Here is a 21,494-nt window from a genome sequence, read left to right as displayed (position 1 = left end):
ACGGAGGATCCTCCCGCCGTAATAGAAAGCTATGTGTGAGAGGACAGTGGCCAATCTGAAGACGCGTGAGGCTCACTTCCTCCGGCCTGAGCAACCGGCAGGAGGAACGCCACGGCCGAGTTGTTGACTTCACCAACCGCAGTTTATTGGCCGTCACAGCCAGCCATTCTTCCTCCCACAACTCCATGCACTTCTTGTGGAGTGCAGAAATGACAGACTGCAAGGGAATAGGACACTGGACCACATCTTGCTCTCTGCAGACCTCCTTGGCAGCCCGATCGTCCTATTCATTGCCTCATATTCCTACATGACCAGGCACCCAGCAGAAGGACACCTCCTTACCCCGCCGTTAGAGCAAGTACAGTTGGTCATATATCAGCTGGACCATCTCCTTAGTTGTGTACAGATTCTGAAATGACTGTAAGGCACTAAGAGAATCAGAGGAGAGAAGAAATCGATTGCCCCGAACACGATTCATCCGCTCCAGTGCCTTCAGGATCGTTGCAAAAACGGTATATTCATCAGGGAGGCGAATCCAGGTAACATATTAGGTAACACTACAGAACAGCCAAGGAAATTGTCCTGTTTGTAGTCATCAGTGTAAACGACGGTAAAATCGTGATTCCCATCTAAAATGTTAAAAAACTGAGATTGGAATGTAAAATCTGGTGTACTATCTTTCTTAAAATTAGTCAAATCTGAAATAATTCTGGGTCTCCGGAGGATCCAAGGTGGAAACCTGCTCCAACCGCGACGGAAAACATGAAGACAAGCCATATCCATCGCAGAGAGGCAATCCTGTGCGCGAATGCCATAGGCCCGCGTCGCTCATTGCCGGTTATGAAATAGCCGTGCCAGAGGAGGCTAAGCAACGGTATGGTATGCAGGTGTGTACGGTGTGGACAAAGTTTTATACGCCTGGCGCGCAGTAAGTAGGAGCCGCCGCATATGAGGTTCACCAGCCTCTGCACAGAGGCTTGGTATGGGGCTAGTTCTGAATTCCCCAGTGGCCAACCGAAGCCCTTCATGGTGCACAACGTCCAACTTCTTTAAGTAAGAAAGCCTCCCAGACGCATACACCGTGCACCCGTAATCGAGCCGAGGTGGCACACAAGTCCTGTCGGCTGCCCATGTACTGTAGCTAAGACATTTTAAAATACTTAAAGCCTTAAGTGGTCGTCGTTTCAGGTCTTTAAGATGAGGTAACCACGTAAGCTTCGAGTCAAAAATGAGCCGCAGAAATCTCACCGAGTCTTTAAACGTAAGGACAGTGTCCCTCATCCCCAACTCAGGGAAGGTTAAAACCGATGGAGAACGGTGAAAAAGAACACATACGGACTTCTCGGTGGAAAACTTAAAACCACTCTAAGCAAACCCTATCTACACAACACACTACGGCCAACACGGGAAACTGACACTGAAAACGGACTGATATGCGTAGTATTTAGATATACTCTAAGACAAAAGAAAGCGATGCAGCACGAAGGGATTATGCGAATGGGACGGAAATCGGTAGATATGATTTACGTACAGAGACAAACAAATAATTATAATTTCATAATAAAATGGACGATTTATTTATGAAAAGGAGCTTCATGAGTTGAGCAAGTCAATAGCGCGTTGGTCCACCTCTCACCCTTATGCAACAGTTCTTCGGCTTGGCAATAATTGACAGAGTTGTTGGGTGTCCTCCTGAGGGACACCGCCCGAAACTTTGTCCAATTGGCTGGTTATATCGTCAAAACCCCGAGCTAGTTGGGGGGCCCTGCCCATAAAGCTCCAAACGTTCTCAATTGGGGGTAGATCTGGCGACCTTTCTGGGCAATGTCTCGTTTAGCAATCACGAATACAAGCATGCTTATTATCTTTGTGAAATGTAAGCCTAGGCTGGTCTGCTATGAATAGAACAAAACGGGGCGTAGAATATCGTCAGCGTAACGCTGTGATGTAAGGGTGCCTCGGATGACAAGCAAAAGGGTCCTGCTGTGAAACGAAATGACACCCCAGACCACTGTCTGGCAGTATACAGGGCAAGAGTCAGGTAGGTATCCATCCCATCACTGTTCGGGGCGTCTCCAGACACATCATCGTGGGTCAGTGGGGTTTAGTCCGAACCGGGAATCATGACTAAAGACTACTCCAATCAATGAAATTCCAAGCCGAAGGCGTGTCTGGAGTCGTCCCAGACAACGGTGGGATGACAATCGGACCGTCGTCCGTCATACGTTCCAATCATCAACAATGGTGGTTTGCGGTGCTCTTTCTCGTATTACGCCTTTCGTTCTCATCTCCGGCACTCTTACGGTACAGTGGCACATCGATGATATTCTACATTCCATTTTGTTACCCTTTGCTAAAGTCGTCCTTGACTTACATTTCAGAAAGATAAAACCCGCCCCATACTGCAAGAGTTTCTACTGCTTTTCTTTGTGGTTGCCAAACTCTTCCTTGGCCAGAAAGGTCGTCAGATCCCTCACCAACTGAAAACGTTTCGAGCATTATGGGTGGAGCTCCTCCAACCAACTCAGTATTTTGACGATCTAAGGTGCTAACTGGACTGAATTTGGTATGATACCGTCAGGAGCACATCCAAGAACTCTATCAAACAATGCCAAGCTTATAAGACGTGTATATTTCTATTGTCTATTGTCAAATCACAATTTATGAAAGATGTTTATATTTTATTAATAGGATTAAGTAGGAATAATTAATATTTTTCATGTTTGAAATAGTAATGGTAGCAGGGAATGTCTGCACCAAAGTATTGTTTCCCGGAAGAGACCGCACATTGATATAGTTTTAAAAAGGGCGGGAGAGACCGCGTATGGATACATTTTAAGAAAAGAGCGGGAAAAACCGCGCATTGATACATTTTGTAATGGTAGCAGGGATTGTCTGCATCAGAAAGCATTGTTGGCGGCAGAGACCGCACTTTAGCATTCGTAAGAAGTCAGTAGTAAGCGAGATGTGAAGCGAGTCGGTAGCAGGTCTGAAGCGAGAGGTAGAGAGGAACGGTGTGCCTGCCAGCCATCAGTTATGATTTACAAGAGATTATAAACGGAAGTACAAACACATCAGCTAGCTACTATCATAAAAGGAACTAATATTATTGGATTATTTTTTTGAGAAGCTCAAGACTACTGAAGGTATGTTTGCGCAATGCTAGTTGTAAGATTATTGTAAAAAGTAAATCCCCTTTGAACGTTTGTAAAAGCATTTCATTCAGAATATAACTAATTTTGGCCAGCAACATTGTATTATTGATTATAATCCATCGCAAAAACCATCAACGTACACTTTGCAAAATTTTATTGTTGTCAAGAAAAAGTTTAACTATGAATTACGCAAATTCAGTCAAATTAATTAAAGAATAACGTCAGATTTGCTATTAAAGAATAACGTCAGCTTTGGTAATAAATACAGCCACTTATTATGACAGCTCACCAGCAGCTAATAGAGTATAGTAAAACTGAGTAGTATATTCATGTCGCAGTTCGATGTAGCAGTCAGGTGGCGATCCAGTAACAGTAAAAAAGGTTTGGGTTATTGCAGGTAAATCACTTTTAACAAGCAGCATTTAAATTTGTATGCGATGATTGAGAAAGAGAATTAATTTCAAAGGGAAGAGTACATTTGTTATTATTAAGCAAGAGATAGAAATACTAAGGGAAGGTTTCATAGGTTATTGCAGAAGGGAAGGTTGCGTAACAAAAGAGATATGGAGGAGACGAGAAGGTTCCAAGCTAAATAACTCCTTGCATAAGAGCCAGAGGTGGACTACCGTTTTACTAACTTGCTAAACTTTTTAAACTTTTTATCTTGAATAAATCATCGACTTTTTCTGAAATTGTAATTTTTCCGTACATGTCCTTCACATCCATCGATTACGCTCCCATTCGGATAACTCCTGCCTGAAGCGTCGTATTTTTTGTCGTAGACTATATGGATGTGTAGAACCCTGTTACGATGGAAGAGAGACCTGAAAGCCGGCCGGAGTGGCCGAGCGGTTAAAGGCGCTACAGTCTGGAACCGCACGACCGCTACGGTCGCAGGTTCGAATCCTGCCTCGGGCATGGATGTGTGTGATGTCCTTAGGTTAGTTAGGTTTAAGTAGTTCTAAGTTCTAGGGGACTTATGACCACAGCAGTTGAGTCCCATAGTGCTCAGAGCCATTTAGAGACCTGAAGGCCTTAATAATATTAGTTTAAGTAAATAAATAAAAAATATGCAATATCACATGGGAATGATTCAATAGTAGTTGGACTATGGAAGCAAGCTGGAGATGGTGCTGTAAGCAAGTTAACAGAGAAACAACAAAATTTTAGGGTCGGCGAGACATTACCTACTGATTGGATTTCTGCTTTGATTCATCGCTTGCACGTAGAAGGACACAATACTGATATTATCTACGGATCTCTCTGATACCAGTCAAAGATTTTCTCTAAGGCCATGTGAAACAGGCATCTGTACCAGCGGGGCATATAAATAGGAGAGTAGCAGGGAGAATTCAAAACAAATACTGAACCTGAAGTTAGTGCTAGACCAAATGAATACAGGTGGTATGAAGTATGTCGTAGCATCTGATGGTTTTAAGGAGGAGTATGGAGCGACTGACATAAGTACTCTCATGAACATCGTGCAGGTACTTCGACTGGACCAGAAGCCCCACAATCATATTCACCCTACTGTAAACAAACAACAGACCAAGATTCAAGTTGAGAGAACCACTTTCAAGAAGTTTGTAAATGAAGACTGAGTGACTGTCTCTCCCGTCTCTTCTTTAACTGTGCTCTGGGAAAGGTAATTAGAGAGTTTCGAGAGGAGTTAGTTAGACAGGACTTCTAAGTAGTATTTCCGCGCGGCACAGTCGAAGATGGTTCAATGTTGATTGCCCGGAATTTGCCGACGATCTGGCACACACACCTAACTCAACAGAAATTTCAGTGTATCAGGTCAGTGCCCTCAGGTAACAAGAAGCAAAGGTAGGGTTACACGTGTCGCCTGAATAAAATGCAACACAACAGGAAGACAGTGATGACTCTCCAGGCGCACTGCATCAGGAGAAGGAAGAAAACAAGAAAACCAACAGGTTTAAATTCCTGGCAGAATATCCGACATCCGGTCGTTCCGAAAGACTAGAACTATTAACCCGAATAAACAAGGGGCAAATGGCATAGCAACTGACCAGCAGTACGTATAACGAAACGCGTCTCTCCTGTAAGTCAAACATAAGACAGTACCAGATGATCACCTGACCCGAAGCCCCGTACAATCCCGAGTGTCTAGTACTCAACAGGAATAGTCTCACGCACAAATCTGAAACAGAGGAGAGAAACATGATGAGGAAGTTATGGGACCAGTCAAGTAACGAAATTAAAAGGCGGTGAAACCAAGGCCTCCACGAGTGCTGCACAATAATATGGACTTCGCTAAGAACAAACATCAAGCCTTGTGTGGACGTCCCAGCAGGTTGTCCAGTCATATATCCTCCACTACTGGCGAAGGAGGGAAAAAAGGTCATCCAAACTGAGAAAAGTTATAAAAGATCTGCAGGAAATGCGATGTGCAAAAAGAGACCTAAAAGATCGGACATACTTCGGGAGATGCTTAAGCAAGTGACGTCCAGAACAAGGCACCAAGACGAAGGAACAGTGTACGCATAGCATACGCAACTACTGGGCGAACGACCAAAGAACAATTTCGTATACAATAATTGAATATCGTGGTCCTTAGTGGGGCTATACGAAACAAGGAGAAAACGGAACTATCTCAAGGGCATTTCACAACGTCGTAATCGCTTTCGGACGGTCAGTGGTCATGTTCAGACTGTCAGTGGATAAAAATACGAGACGCTGAAACGTTATAAAACCAGAAAATTACGCTAAATATCTGTCTAGCAAAAGAAAATGAAATCAAAGCCATATACAGCAAGCAGTGACGTAAATTATCCATTCCGCTGTCGACAATACTCAATGCAACAATAGGTAGACGTCGAAGTTTCTTAGCGTAGTGAAATCATATGTATGTCTTTAAACACATGTAACACACGCAAAGACAAAAGTACTTCGCCAGATTATACAGGGTGATTCAAAAAGAATACCACAACTTTAAAAATGTGTATTTAATGAAAGAAACATAATATAACCTTCTGTTATACATCATTACAAAGAGTATTTAAAAAGGTTTTTTTTTCACTCAAAAACAAGTTCAGAGATGTTCAATATGGCCCCCTCCAGACACACGAGCAATATCAACCCGATACTCCAACTCGTTGCACACTCTCTGTAGCATATCAGGCAGTGGACCATACAACAGATGTACGGGATAACCACTCCGGGTGGAAAGTTGCTTCATCACTAAACACAATCTTTGAAACGAAAGATTCATCTGTTTACATTTGAGCAACGATAAAATCACAGAAATCGATTCTTTTAATCTTATCAGCTGCAGACAGTGCTTGAACCAATTTCAGACGATAAGGTTTCATAACTAACCTTTTTCGTAGGACTCTCCGTACAGTAGATTGTGGAATTTGCAGCTCTCTGCTAGCTCTGCGAGTCGATTTTCCTGGGCTGCGAACAAATGCTTGCTGGATGCGTGCTACATTTTCATCACTCGTTCTCGGCCGTCCAGAACTTTTCCCTTTGCACAAACACCCATTCTCTGTAAACTGTTTATACCAACGTTTAATACACCACCTATCAGGAGGTTTAACACCATACTTCGTTCGAAATGCACGCTGAGCAACTGTCGTCGATTCACTTCTGCCGTACTCAATAACACAAAAAGCTTTCTGTTGAGCGGTCGCCATCTTAACATCAACTGACGCTGACGCCTAGTCAACAGCGGCTCAATCGAACAAATGTACAACTAAATGAAACTTTATAGCTCCCTTAATTCGCCGACAGATAGTGCTTAGCTCTGCCTTTTGTCGTTGCAGGGTTTTAAATTCCTAAAGTTGTGGTATTCTTTTTGAATCACCCTGTATACTTATATTACACATGGTAATCTGCATGACATTTGAACAGTTTCAGAAACATAAATTTTTGAGACAGCTTTTAAACTTCAGCATTCGTTAAAAAAGGGTAGAAGGGTAGTGGGATGAGAGGAGTGGACTTTTAAGGCCAAATGGATCCTAAACTGGCAAGGGAATGGGCAGTGACACAAGGGAGACTTCACTCTAGAAAAAGTAATCTCACATTTCCAACGTCACTACGGAGGCAGTGCTGGCTCTTCCTGCTACATTCGAGGCGAAGAGGCGGGCATTTAGGTCGGACGTTTTTCATTGTCGCCAGACCAACACCTCAGCGAAAAAGAATGCCTCTCTCTGTGGAAGCGTGTTTACGCAGTGAATTTGAAAACGGCCGACGCATTATCTTGGGACTTTTTCACTGCATTGATTCTCTGAAACCGAAAAATTAAATGAACCTTCCCATCCTACCATCCCTTTCATTGGCAACACGTCGGCAGGTTCGAAATCGCTGGGAAAATTACACAGAAGCGCCAAACAAACTGGTATTGGCACGCATATTCAAATACAGTGATATGTAAACAGGCAGAATACGGAGCTGCGGTCTCCAACGTCTATATAAGACAACACGTGTCTGGAGAAGTTGTTAGATCGGTTACTGCTGCTACAGTGGCAGGTTATCGGGATTCAAGTGAGTTTGAACGTGGTGTTGTAGTCGGCGCACGAGCGATGGGACACTGCATCTCCGAAGTTGCCATTTTCCCGTACGACCACTTCACAAGTGTACCGTGAATATCAGGAAACCTGTAAAATATCAAATTTCCGACATCACTGCGATCGGAAAATATCCTGAAGAAATGGGACCAACGACGACTGAAGAGAATTGTTCAACGTGAAAGATTGCTGCAGATTCCAATGCAGAGCCATCAACAAGTGTCAGCGTACGAACCATTCAAGAAAACACCATCGATATGCGCTTTCGGAACCGAAGTTCCAGTCGTGTACCCTTGATGACCTCACGACACAAAGCTTTACTTCTTGATGCAATAATTTACTAACAGCCGTATGATTTGTAGAAGTGGCCAGGCCACCAAGAGCTGTTGCAGGACGATTGATTCACGGATCCAGTTATATGGCTCCTTCCGTGCATAGCGATTTTACGACTCTGACGAGTGGGGCCTGAAGATGGCATCAATGTAATGCCGAAACTTGTAGCAAATAGAAGTTCATAAAATAAAATAAACTTCTACAAATCATACGGCTGCGGGTAAATTATTGCATCAAGAAGTTCATACCAGCCGTCGTGCCACGATCCATAATGGATGAACGAAGACAAAGCTTTACGTCTCACCTGGGCCCGTCAACAACGACACTGGACTGTTGATGATTGGAAACATGTTGCCTGGCCGGACGAGTCTCGTTTCAAATTGTATCGGGCGGATGGACATGTACGGGTGTGTAGACAGCCTCATGAATCCATGGACCCTGCATGTCAGGAGGGGACTGTTCAGGCTAGTGGACGCTGTGTGAAGTTGTGGGGCGTGTGCAGTTGGAGTGATATGGTACCACTGATACGTCTAGATAAGACTCTGACGGGTGACACGTACGTAAGCATCCTGTCTGATCACCTGCATCCATTCGTTTCTATTGTGCATTCCGACGCAATTAGGCAATTACAGCAGGACAATGCGACACCCCACATTTCCAAAACTGCTACAGAATGCCTCCAAGGACATTCTTCCGAGTTTAAACACTTCCTCTGGCCACCAAACTCCCTAGAATTGAACGTTATTGAGCATAGCTGTGGTGCATTGCAACGTGCTGTTCAGAAGAGATCTCGAACCCCTCGTACTCTTACGGATTTATGTACAGGCCTGCAGGATTCATGGTGTCACTTCCCTCCAGCACTACTTGAGACATTAGTCGAGTCCATGCCACGTCGTGTTGCGGCACTTCTGCGTGCTCGTAGGGGCCTACAGATATTAAGCAGGTGTACCAGTTTCTTTGCCTCTTCATTGTTCTTATAAGTGCGAAATTTGCCTACCAGATGTACAAGGTTTGACAGTTCGAAACTGTACTGGGATTTTAAATTCATAAAATATTGTTATAAAGCTGAACGAAATCGTCATTGGAAAATCAAAACGCTCGTCTCTGTGGAACTAGCATGAAGAAAACGACGAAATCAGTAGCGTGTTCGCATGCTACCGTCGTTAGCATCTATGGAAAGCTGTTGAAAGAAGGAGAAACCCAGAGTAGGTGACCAAGTGTTGAACGTCAACGTCACATTACAGAATGTGGGGGCCGGAAGTTTGCCCGTTTTTAAGAACGTATTGGTGGCGACCTTTGGTAGATTTGAAAACAGTACCATGCCAGTGCATGCACAAGTGTTTCGGAGCACATCTCTCTTATTGAACATAGGGCTCAGCAGCAGACAACCCCAGCGTGTTTCAACGTTGACGCAATGACATCGACGGTTACGATTGTAGTGGAAACAGGATGGTCTAATGTATCACGTGTCTTGTTAGATCAGGTCAGTGTCGGGATAGTCGTCATCTAAGTAAATGGCTGCTCTAAACACGCACCGGCGCTACGGGTGCATTCTGGAGGGACAATTTTATGCTGTGGGGAACATTTACCTAGGCTTCCCTTGGGACCTGTGGTAGTAATTGTAACGTCTCTTAGCAAAAGACATATTATGTAATAAAGAGAAAACATTGTGTGTCATGTTTTGTTCTTGTATAAAATTATGTTCCGTTTTTTTTTATTTATTTTAGATAATATCTGTGTCGGCGAGTACTGAAACCGCCACAGACGATACTTATTAAATATCAAACAAAGATGAGAATGCGTGACTAGTATAAATAATACAGAACGAACATTAATCTCTCTGTCGTCTTCTTGGAGTTACGTGAGTAGGATAGCCTGAGACGGTATATTGCTTTCTTTTGTCAAGATTGAGAGAGGGACGCCATTACGTACTCATTGTAAAGGTGTGTAATAATTAATTGATTTGTTTAAATGTTTTGAATAGAGTTACTTAGTGAAACCTTGCATTATGATTTGTAATAAGCTTGCCTGGCATATTATCCCATCCCTTTAAGACATTTTCAGTTATTTAAATATTTTTCGTGGTGCACAGCTGCGCTACGAACGAACGAGCCGCTGCCGCGGCGCATTCAAACTGCATTAAATGAAATCTATCATACCGCAAAGAAGCGGGAAAGTAATAGTGAAATAAAATTATTTCTTTCAGCTTTCGGACTTGCAGAGCAGAGCAGCAGATTTTATGATGTGTTTTGCAGGTTGACGCGGGCTGCTGATAATATATTACTAACAGTACAAAAAAAAGATAATTTACCTTCATAACATAAAAGAAATCTTGCTGTGCTTAGTTCAGGTCTGGCAAACCTTATAGTAAAAACGTCTTTTTCTCCGATAATAGTCTCATGTTCTTGTGCTAGTCGTGGTACTTATTGGTGTTTTACTGTTAACAAAAATCCACTGCAAAATTTTGATGTTGAACAATCATTGCGAACTGTAACATCAGTATTCATAACAAAGTAATTTTCATTAACCTTTTCAATAACTATAAAGTAGGGAAGATATGTTGAACTTTATAGTGAGTTACGGTAACGAAAAAATGTTCCTTTAATAGAAAGCCAGATCCAGAAGAATAAGAACATAATATTTTTTTTGTTGAAAATTAATGATCCCAAGAAAGTCACGGCACAGCATCACTAAAAGGTATTTCGGGGCTCTTTTCGCAGTAACATATTTCATTTAATATATGAGTTGTTACGCGAGTAATAGTAAAACAAAGCAAATAATATAGGAGCCAGCGAAACTGTCGCCCAACGTGGGGCCCGAATTTGCAGTGGCCACGAAAATAATAATGTTTTATGTGTTTTCTTTCATTGTCTATTGTTATATACATGTATGTTGTTATATCCTAGCCAGTAATGCCAACCGAGCCCGCTGCCAAAAAGGTTGGCAGCATCAAAGTCCGGACGCCGTCCGCATAAGCAGCGCCAGCGAGACAGGAAATCGCCGCAAGTCTGCGCGCGCCACCGCTGGCTTCCGGCTTCTTAAGCGCTGGAGTCGCGAGCACTAGGACAGTTCTGGATTCGCCGCTCAGTTGTATACTCGCCACCGAATTGTGTACCTGATAGTCAGTTGTGTGTTCATCGCAGCAGAGTTGTTGGTTGTCGTCGGCCGACGCTGACCAACCCGCTCCGACTCGAACTAGACAGATTTCTGTAGACCATGTTCACCACTGTGTTCTGTGTCGTCGTTAATAAAGATAAGTACCGACTTTCATTTAATCCGAGTGTTTGGGTTTTCATCTTTCTGTTTACTGTTCCAGCGGACCGGTCGGCCCGCTATTAAAAGTGTGGCGGTGACTTGGTAGGCCGTTTCTACAGCGAAGTGTTGTCGCTACGAAGGCCGTCACAAAATATGTATTTAGTGCTAAATGTATGTATGTGTCTCATGATTAATGCCATGTATTAATGAATGTACAAAAATTTTTTCATGAAAAGACGCGCCACTGCAAGCGAGTCAGAGGAAAAGATCCTGATAGTACTGAGAAACTGTAACGACTACATAAACCGGGGGCAGCCGAACCCCGAAATCAGATAAACTAAAGGTAAGACTACAGAGTAGTTGTCCTGTTTGTAGAAGCTTAACCCCAGTGAAGTGATCTCATATCGCTAGTGGTGTGCGTAGTTTGACCTTAGTATTTATGACATGCAAAGTTGAGTGTAGATAGTAATTTTTAGTGTGCAGTGTATTGTAGATAAATTAACATATTTTGTGTGCAAGTGGCAAAACTGTCAGATCTTGTGTTCGAGTAGGTAATTTATGAATATGGTTAAATTGCGTAGTCAACGTCCGAGCAATACGGATACTGAGGAACAGCCATTAGTTAGTGCAGGAAATGTAGAAACGGGTGCATTAAGCAGTACAAGTACTCTCTTTGAGGATATACCATGCGAAAATGTGGGGGCAGGGGCACAGGAAGTGGTGCCACCGCCCACCAGTGCTCAAGGAGATGTAGATAAAGAAATTGCACCACCCCCAGAAAAGCAGGAAGCAGAGAGTGGTGATCTGCCTGGTGGGTATTCACTTCAGGCGATATTAGAGCGCGTGCTGGATTACCAGTCAAAATTTGCGCAACAACAAGCTGAAAGGGACGAAAAAATTGAGATCTTTCTCGCACAGCAAGCTGAGCGAGATCGCCAGCAGGCTGAGAGAGATCGCCAGCTAGCTGAGCGGGACCAGCAACTTGTGCAATCGTTAGAATTAATGAAAAAAGGGATTGCCTGTATGAAACAGAATTATGAGTCGATACCTAAGGCCGTGCAGGAGTTGACTGTACAGGTCAACAACCTGCAAGTAGCAAACACTAACATTGTAGACGAGATAGGTGTCTTAGCCAACCGATTAGAAAAGCTAGAAATAGATTCCACACAGCTTGTAGAGCAGAAGTGGAACGAACAAGCGACTAAAATTGAAACCGAATTCAACTCATGGCTAGAAGCGAAGGAGAGTGAGATCGACAAAAATATTAATTTTAAGGTACAAGCAGCCATGGCAGATAGAGATTCCGAATCGTTCAGTACCGCAGTAAATAGTCAAGTACAGAACGACGTGCAAACCATCAAACAAATACTCAGTGAGGATATTCCGCAGTGGCAAGTGAATATTAGCAAACGGATATCCGACTTCGAAAAGGGTTTAGCACAGAGCAGCAAACATCTTGAACGTGAAACTATGTTGCCAACAGCCAATGTTTTTGGCAACGCACAAACTTATACGCGACGCAACAATGGTGAATCTTTAGGCGATAATGCGAAGAGCTGTAGCTTCGGTTCGGAGAAAAAGCCTATGTCCCAGGAGCAAACCAGTATAGTCCAAAAATATTAGTTGAAGAAAGTTTGATCAAAAATAGGCAGTTTCAAACGTTTACTACTGAACGGAAGTCAGTACACCCAGTAGTATTCATAAAAAGCTTTAAAAATATCTTGCCTAGTGTGTGGAACGAAGCACAGAAAATTCAATACGTAATGCCATACATTCAGGGTGATGCAGCGTTGTGGGCTACGGAAGTAGCAGACAGCTGCATGACGTATGAACAGTTCGAAAGGGCGTTTTTGTCGAAATACTGGTCGCCTTGTATACAAGAGCGGCTAAGAAAAGAAGTATACAATCCCGAACCGTACTTACCCCATCTTGGGAATTTGAGACGGTATTTCGAGAAGTATATAAACAAGACGCGCTACTGGGATGAGCCGATCTCACCAAGAGACATAACAAGACTCCTGAAATCACGTTTACCCATTCATATCAAAGAGAAATTAATACACGTACCAGAGAACGACATGGAACATTTCCTGTCTGTTCTAGATTCAATAGACTTAATCCAGGAAGACGCAAAAGCAGCGTGTGATCAGTCACGGAACAATGGATCAGGGTGTAAACATGACAGAAATAATAGTGCACAAAACCACAACCATGGAAATGGTGGGGGTGGTTACAAGCGGCAAGAGCATTCGCAAAATGGTAATAATGGTAGAAGTCAGAACGGGTATGGGCAGCCGTCCCATAATAAAAAGCGTCGATTTGACGACCGGTACGATTCCGGACTGCCAGGGACCAACCGCTGGAAAAATGCGCGAGGTCAGTGGCATAGCAATTACAGCGACAGTAATCGCAATTGGAATCAGAATCAGCGACCAAGCCCAGAACGGCAAGGTAATGACCGGTACGATAACAACAGACCACCACTGCAAAACGCGCCTATTGCGCAGTAGTGGCGGCCTACAAATCAAAACATACACATAGTAGAGGTCGCGGACAATAGCCGTCCAAGTATCTCGCAAGCAAGCCATCCAACAAACTAGAATCGGCCACGATATGCTCTCCATCGCTGGCCGAGGGGTGGAGTGGGAGCAACACGAATGACAATAATATGCCTGGAATACATATGCTGCGATACAACGACGGTATCAGTATGGATAAAGATCTACTGACCGAACCGCATGAATGTAAGAAACATAGCAACGAAAATGTGCAAGCCATAATAGAAGCGAAAATCAATGATGTTGCAGTAAATATAATCATCGACACAGGTGCCTCAGTGAGTGTAATGAGTACAGAATTGTTTAAAGCGCTGGGGAAGGGACGTAGCATACCGACTTTCCCGGTTAATAATTGCAAGGTGTCTGGAGCTATAAGTGCACAGAGCCAATTAGTTAAGTACCAGGTGCAGGTGGAGGTTTGTAAGGAGGGCGAAACCATAGTGAGCTCGTTCCTCATTGTTAAAGGGTTAAGGGTGGCCTGCATTCTGGGAGAAGATTATCTCCGTGAGAGGGACGCACTGATCGACCTCTCCTCGGGAAAACTAAGCATAGTTAATAAAGGTAGGAGGACTGATTTGTCTATGATGAAATCGAAGGAGGTACTTGTGCCATGTTGCAACCGAATTAATATCAAATGTAGGAACCCCTGGGTACTACACCTCAATGATTATTCACCTGTGACGGATCTCTATTATCCAAGTATAGAAGATAGAAATTTTGAAACAAATGTTCATGCATTTCAAACCAAAGTACAGGAATCTGAAAGTTTAAGCAGCATACAAAAACAACAGTTGACGCAGCTGCTATCGGAATATACCATGGTATTTACCGACCGACCAGGAATAATCAAGGGGTACCACTATCACATAGAGGTGATGCCCCACAAAACATACTGTCGCGCATCTTACTCCATCCCTTGGTCGAGGAGGGAAGTAGTGGCTAAAGAGATTTGAAAGACATTAGAGTGGGATAGTAAAATTATTTATTCAGTGACGTGTCAGATGTAAATAGTAGTAGTTATGAGAAGATTTCAATTGTGTTTTAGAGTATAAGTATGTTAGCTTTAAGAAAGAATTTGTGTGTATTTAAAATTTTGTGGAAGTAAAACATAAATAAGTAAGCATAGCATGAAAGTAGAATCAGTAAACTGAGCAATAGCATGCAAATTGAAGACTTTGTTTTCAGACAATTAGTGTCATTAAAATACAATATGCTCATCAAGCAATGAACAATCTTTTTGTTGATAAAATAATGATTAATTTCTTGAATAATTTTTCATTTCTAGTAAGTAAGTACAATTAATGATGACATCTCATATACACTCCTGGAAATGGAAAAAAGAACACATTGACACCGGTGTGTCAGACCCACCATACTTGCTCCGGACACTGCGAGAGGGCTGTACAAGCAATGATCACACGCACGGCACAGCGGACACACCAGGAACCGCGGTGTTGGCCGTCGAATGGCGCTAGCTGCGCAGCATTTGTGCACCGCCGCCGTCAGTGTCAGCCAGTTTGCCGTGGCATACGGAGCTCCATCGCAGTCTTTAACACTGGTAGCATGCCGCGACAGCGTGGACGTGAACCGTATGTGCAGCTGACGGACTTTGAGCGAGGGCGTATAGTGGGCATGCGGGAGGCCGGGTGGACGTACCGCCGAATTGCTCAACACGTGGGGCGTGAGGTCTCCACAGTACATCGATGTTGTCGCCAGTGGTCGGCGGAAGGTGCACGTGCCCGTCGACCTGGGACCGGACCGCAGCGACGCACGGATGCACGCCAAGACCGTAGGATCCTACGCAGTGCCGTAGGGGACCGCACCGCCACTTCCCAGCAAATTAGGGACACTGTTGCTCCTGGGGTATCGGCGAGGACCATTCGCAACCGTCTCCATGAAGCTGGGCTACGGTCCCGCACACCGTTAGGCCGTCTTCCGCTCACGCCCCAACATCGTGCAGCCCGCCTCCAGTGGTGTCGCGACAGGCGTGAATGGAGGGACGAATGGAGACGTGTCGTCTTCAGCGATGAGAGTCGCTTCTGCCTTGGTGCCAATGATGGTCGTATGCGTGTTTGGCGCCGTGCAGGTGAGCGCCACAATCAGGACTGCATACGACCGAGGCACACAGGGCCAACACCCGGCATCATGGTGTGGGGAGCGATCTCCTACACTGGCCGTACACCACTGGTGATCGTCGAGGGGACACTGAATAGTGCACGGTACATCCAAACCGTCATCGAACCCATCGTTCTACCATTCCTAGACCGGCAAGGGAACTTGCTGTTCCAACAGGACAATGCACGTCCGCATGTATCCCGTGCCACCCAACGTGCTCTAGAAGGTGTAACTCAACTACCCTGGCCAGCAAGATCTCCGGATCTGTCCCCCATTGAGCATGTTTGGGGCTGGATGAAGCGTCGTCTCACGCGGTCTGCACGTCCAGCACGAACGCTGGTCCAACTGAGGCGCCAGGTGGAAATGGCATGGCAAGCCGTTCCACAGGACTACATCCAGCATCTCTACGATCGTCTCCATGGGAGAATAGCAGCCTGCATTGCTGCGAAAGGTGGATATACACTGTACTAGTGCCGACATTGTGCATGCTCTGTTGCCTGTGTCTATGTGCCTGTGGTTCTGTCAGTGTGATCATGTGATGTATCTGACCCCAGGAATGTGTCAATAAAGTTTCCCCTTCCTGGGACAATGAATTCACGGTGTTCTTATTTCAATTTCCAGGAGTGTAGTAATGTAACAGGTGTAATTGTGTTAGAATTAAGGAACCCTGAGAGAGAGTCTCTACTGGACAACAATTGACTTTGTAGTACGAAACAATTATGTGATATAACGTTACTGCCAATAGTGATCTGAGAACGACACTGGAGCAGAATTCAATCAAAGACAAACCCGTTCCGTGTAACCTATGCTTTGTATATATCGATGCTTCAATTGAAGCCTGTGTACTTGGTACATGTCCGTGAATATTAATTACGCGGTACGCGAATCAAGTCAATCAACGCGGAAACTACACTGCAGTCCTGTAGGACAGATCATTAAAAAAAATTACTAGTACTAAATGAAGTATTTCATGGGAAGAAGCCAAAGAACAGATCCTCGAATTACAGAAACAAGCAGAGAAAATAGGCCTTAAAATTTCTTTTGAAAAAACCAAAATAATCACAAATATAAAAAAGCGAATGAAATATCTTAAAGTAAGAGACCAAAAGATCGAAATTGTTAAAGAATTCAAATATCTTGGTGAATGGATTAGCTGGAACGCCCTTGAGAAAAAAGCAATAGAATTAAGAAGAAACAAAGTTGAACTAGCCTTTCAGCTTACTAAAAATACTTATAATAAAAAGTCCCTCTCATGGAATTCAAAAATAAAACATTACAACATTGTCAAGGCTAGAGATCAAAGAAAGAAAAATATTGAGAAAAATTTTAGGCCCCAAATTTCATAACGACAAACTAATTCATACCAAAAATGAAACACTCTACAAAACCACAGAAAAACTTTCGGATACAATGAGGAAAAGAAGAATTGAGTTTTATGGGCACATTCTCAGAATGAACCCAAATAGACTTACAAAAAGAATGTTTGACTACTTCAGGAATAAAAAATCCAAACCAAATTGGTTTATCCAAACAGAGAAAGACTTAAGAGAACTACACATCACAGAAAAAATGCTCACAGACAGGACCGCAAAAATGATAAGCAAAGACAGAAAAGAGGGATTCCAGCTCCAAAATAGGAAGAAAAGAACGATTGTCATCTCTGATGAGGAAAGAAAAGCAAGATCAGAAAGAATGAAGCAGTACTGGGCGAAAAGAAAGGCACAGAACACACAGAAGTGATTGATTCAACGTACCCCAAAGTTGGGTGAAACGAAGAAGAAGAAGAAGAAGAAGAAGTATTTATTGAGCAATATGCCCAAGTCCAGCTCTCATGCACATGGTAAAATCTGTTTGCTAGATGGGTGATAACCTGGCAAGCTACACCGTAAAAGGAAAAGAAAACTATGTACAAAAAAAAAAAAAACAAAATCACACATCTTTCAATTTACTTACATGCCTAGTAATAATATTAAAAGTGTGTAATGACATGGTAAACACAATGGACTCAATGTAGATGAGAGTGATTATGCTAAAATAAACTGTGTGCATAAACAATCTAGGAAAGGACGGAATATTGTGTGTAGCAGGGACAGAAAATAACTGTTGTATCTGCACCAATATATACGTCGGTATAAGTCAAGTGTTGAGTGACTAACTGTCATAGTGCAGTGCTCAACGAACAATATACTGTGTGTAAAAACGGTAGTTAGTGATCCGTTCGGAGTCGATTCAAACAAACATCGCTCGACGGAATCATTTAGTGTGTGTGAACCGAAACATTTTCGCGTGTTGAGAGACGCTCTGGCAGCGTATCGACCGTGAGAACAAATGAAAGTGTGTAGTACAACGCGCGTGTGACGAGCCCTAAATACCAGTGTCACAATGCGATTCACTTGTGAAGCCACAAGAAACCCGTTATCACGCCAAAACATCCTGTGCATACCAGCGAAACGACGGCTTACTGAACAATAAACGCTTTTAACCAAGTTGCATTTTCTTCCACAGCGAATAATCTGTATCCTTAAAGACAGTACACCGTTGTGGAATATTTGTTTCATGCGTTGTGACGGGGAGCCATGCGGAGAAGCTGAGACAGGTGCCGTGCCGCCAGCCAGCCGGACGCGGGAAACAACTGCAACACGCCGACAATGGTGAATGGTTCGGAGCGGTTCGCGACTGCACGGGCGGCACCCCAACACTCTTGTCACTGCTACGGCGAGCAGGTCGACGACCCCAGCGGTCGTTGGCACGCCGCGTTCCAGATGACGCTACGCAACAACTGCTTCGCGCCGCCCGCTCCGTACGACATTGTCGACATTCAACCGAAAATTACCAACTACGCTGTTAATGTACTAATATGAAAATGATTTATTGGACACGAAATTACGTGACAAACATTTTTTTCTTTAGTTTACTGTGTATCGACTCAAAATATTCATTTGTTCGGTGATATATGTTATATGTTTTCGTCACACTGGTGAAGCAAACTGACACGAATGACATACCATGGTAGAACATTTGTCGTGAGTAAGTGTAGAGACAATCCATTACACTACTGTAAAACTGTTTAATGATTGACTTTCAGTGTGACACAGAACACAAATATTATCACAAATGTGAAGGAGTGTAGAAGGTACATTTATAACAAGGAGACTAAAAGTTTAACATTTTGTCATAAATAAACTTTGTTATCTGGGAACATTGGATAAATTCCAACCTTTTTTGATGAACAATCAAACTGTGTTTTAAGACAAACCAGGCGAGATGACCATGGCTCCGGCGCAGTTTTCCCAGGTTTTCTGACCGCACGTAGCCCGAATGGGGGAGCCAGAAAACTGTAATGACCCTGGGACTAGGTTTACGGTCACCTCGCAAAGTGTGAGAAAACCATAGAGAGTGTAATTAAAACTATACTGCAAAAGAGCAAAGAAGTGAACAGTGAATATTCCAAATAAGGTGACAAACAAGGACAAAACGGACGTTAGTGGCAGCATATTGCCGAACATTCTTAACGTTAGTCAATTGCTGCCAGGGGGCATTGTAACGTCTCTTAGCAAAAGACATATTATGTAATAAAGAGAAAACATTGTGTGTCATGTTTTGTTCTTGTATAAAATTATGTTCCGTTTTTTTTTATTTATTTTAGGTAATATCTGTGTCGGCGAGTACTGAAACCGCCACAGACGATACTTATTAAATATCAAACAAAGATGAGAATGTGTGACTAGTATAAATAATACAGAACGAACATTAATCTCTCTGTCGTCTTCTTGGAGTTACGTGAGTAGGATAGCCTGAGACGGTATATTGCTTTCTTTTGTCAAGATTGAGAGAGGGACGCCATTACGTACTCATTGTAAAGGTGTGTAATAATTAATTGATTTGTTTAAATGTTTTGAATAGAGTTACTTAGTGAAACCTTGCATTATGATTTGTAATAAGCTTGCCTGGCATATTATCCCATCCCTTTAAGACATTTTCAGTTATTTAAATATTTTTCGTGGTGCGCAGCTGCGCTACGAACGAACGAGCCGCTGCCGCGGCGCATTCAAACTGCATTAAATGAAATCTATCATACCGCAAAGAAGCGGGAAAGTAATAGTGAAATAAAATTATTTCTTTCAGCTTTCGGACTTGCAGAGCAGAGCAGCAGATTTTATGATGTGTTTTGCAGGTTGACGCGGGCTGCTGATAATATATTACTAACAGTACAAAAAAAAGATAATTTACCTTCATAACATAAAAGAAATCTTGCTGTGCTTAGTTCAGGTCTGGCAAACCTTATAGTAAAAACGTCTTTTTCTCCGATAATAGTCTCATGTTCTTGTGCTAGTCGTGGTACTTATTGGTGTTTTACTGTTAACAAAAATCCACTGCAAAATTTTGATGTTGAACAATCATTGCGAACTGTAACATCAGTATTCATAACAAAGTAATTTTCATTAACCTTTTCAATAACTATAAAGTAGGGAAGATATGTTGAACTTTATAGTGAGTTACGGTAACGAAAAAATGTTCCTTTAATAGAAAGCCAGATCCAGAAGAATAAGAACATAATATTTTTTTTGTTGAAAATTAATGATCCCAAGAAAGTCACGGCACAGCATCACTAAAAGGTATTTCGGGGCTCTTTTCGTAGTAACATATTTCATTTAATATATGAGTTGTTACGCGAGTAATAGTAAAACAAAGCAAATAATATAAGAGCCAGGGAAATAATGTAAGGCACCATGACACATTACAGAGCATTTGGATCCATTCATGCTTGCTGTCGTTCCCGACGGCGACGGCGATGGCATCTTTCAATAGGACCATTGTCCATGTTACAAGACGGGAATCGTGCATACACCTCGTTTGATATTGGGGACCAGCACCGTCCCCAAAAAACACCGGCCCGTAATTTACGGAAACTGCGTGACCTGTGCGTATAAATCTGATCTCGCATAGCTCCGATAACCTACCAAGGACTTTTGGAATTCACACCATGCAGACCTTCTGCTGTATTGCATTCCAAAAGCCGATCAAAAATCTGTTGAGTCACTGGTTATAATGTTTCGAGGTGCGTCACCATGTGTGTAAGTGACCAGACTTCAGACCTATTTTGAATGCATGTTTCTGTATTATGTGGAAGAACAGCTCATATCTGATTCATATCTCTATGATAGCCACCTAGGGTACAGCTACATACCAACCTATCCATTCTCTTGAATGCTTTTTTTTTTTTTTTTCGAGCATTAGAATCCGGCGATGTGGCACCGGCGTAAGCGGTTTCTTCCTTTTCTTTTTTTAAAAAAGGAAAAGAACACCGCAAGTTTCTCTTTTTGCAGAACTGCAGGTCGGTTTTAAGTACCTAATGTGACAAAAATCGTATTTCTCTGGAAGACTGTATATTTTTTATTACCCGCTGAACGCAAGTACACTATTCTGACTCCCATAGCGCTCAGAGCCATTTTAACTATTCTGACTTATTTTGGTATTCAGATATCCTAAGACTCGTCTAACATTTAGTTCGAGAAAATACTCTTACGTTGAATTGGAATATACTTTTA

The 21,494-nt window shown here is 42.9% G+C and overlaps 1 protein-coding gene across 1 annotated transcript in view; it reads right to left on the bottom strand.

Moving 5' to 3' along the window:
- Positions 1-21,494, bottom strand: part of LOC126199426 (gonadotropin-releasing hormone receptor-like) — a 651,151-nt gene that overhangs the window by 782 nt on the left and 628,875 nt on the right. The window lies entirely within an intron of this gene.

Source organism: Schistocerca nitens, chromosome 8, assembly GCF_023898315.1.
Source record: "Schistocerca nitens isolate TAMUIC-IGC-003100 chromosome 8, iqSchNite1.1, whole genome shotgun sequence".
In the NCBI taxonomy this organism is placed as follows: domain Eukaryota; kingdom Metazoa; phylum Arthropoda; class Insecta; order Orthoptera; family Acrididae; genus Schistocerca; species Schistocerca nitens.
The sequence above is the reverse complement of the archived record's forward strand: the minus strand, read 5'-3'. Positions and strand labels throughout refer to the sequence as shown.